We start from the raw sequence: 1,179 nt of genomic DNA, 5'->3' as shown, positions 1-1,179 counted from the left end.
AGGGAGGTGGGGGGAGGAGGCAGCTTTCTCCTGACTGGAACTGACTGGAAACTCACTGAAAAAACTGGGATACGGGTAGGGTGTGGACAAGAGCTAAGACCAGGCCTGTGATAACCGCCAAAGATGACAGACACTCTGTTACTTGTTTTAAAAGATGTATAGGGCTTCCCTGGTGGCGCAGTGGTTGAGAGTCCGCCTGCCAATGCAAGGGACACAGGTTTGTGCCCCGGTCCGGGAAGATCCCACATGCCGTGGAGCAGCTGGGCCCGTGACCCATGGCCGCTGAGCCTGCGCGTCTGGAGCCTGTGCTCCACAACAGGAGAGGCCACAATAGTGAGAGGCCCTGATACCGCAAAAAAAAAAAAAAAAGATGTATGTATCTACCAATCACCCCAAGGGTACTCAAGTTCACACTATTGCTTAATGCAATTAAAAAGAAGTAACAAATATGAAAACACACTGTATACTGTGCCACTGAATATATGCAGGGTACTGAGACTGTTTAAAAGCTAGGCATGTAAAAATAGGCTTTATAGCTATGCTGTGTTTTATATACACTATTTTATTCAATCCTCCTCACAACCATAAGAGGTAGGTAGTAGTATTATTTGCATTTTATAGTGGGGAAAGCCAAGCTCACAGAGTAGCTAACCCAGGTCACACAGCTAACTGGTAAGTGGCAGTCTGCAGTCCAGCCCATGTCTGTGTTGATCCCAAAGACAGTGCTTCCTCCAGAGACCGAAAACATTGCTATGTCTTTGTTTTGAACATCTGGCTAAGCTGCCTCTTCACTCACTGTCTGCAGAGGTTAGTCCTGCAACACTGGCTCTGGTCTCTGCTGTTACCCAGAAAGCAGCCTCTGGGGGCTCTTGAGGAAGGCCTCGTTGGTGGAGGAGAGCTCCCTCCCCTGCCCCAGGCCCACAACCACGGCTCTGGGTCTTATCTGGCAGCCCTCACATTCCTGCTAAGCACCTCAAGCAGGACACATTCCTGACTGGGTGGAGGGAAAAATTCCTGGCATTCTTCAGCCCCTGTCCTCCCAGGGACTGGGATGGAGGGAAAAAAACCTACATTTCTGATGCTTGGAATTACTCTGAATTAAGTCCTGCTCTCCAAGCCTTGAGAAGGGGGAAAAAAGAGGGAGGGGGAGATTCAGGACCACTGAGAGATTTACTTCTC

This window comes from Neophocaena asiaeorientalis, unplaced genomic scaffold, assembly GCF_003031525.2.
Source record: "Neophocaena asiaeorientalis asiaeorientalis breed wild unplaced genomic scaffold, Neophocaena_asiaeorientalis_V1.1 scaffold100, whole genome shotgun sequence".
NCBI classification, from domain to species: domain Eukaryota; kingdom Metazoa; phylum Chordata; class Mammalia; order Artiodactyla; family Phocoenidae; genus Neophocaena; species Neophocaena asiaeorientalis.
Note: the sequence above shows the minus strand (reverse complement) of the source record.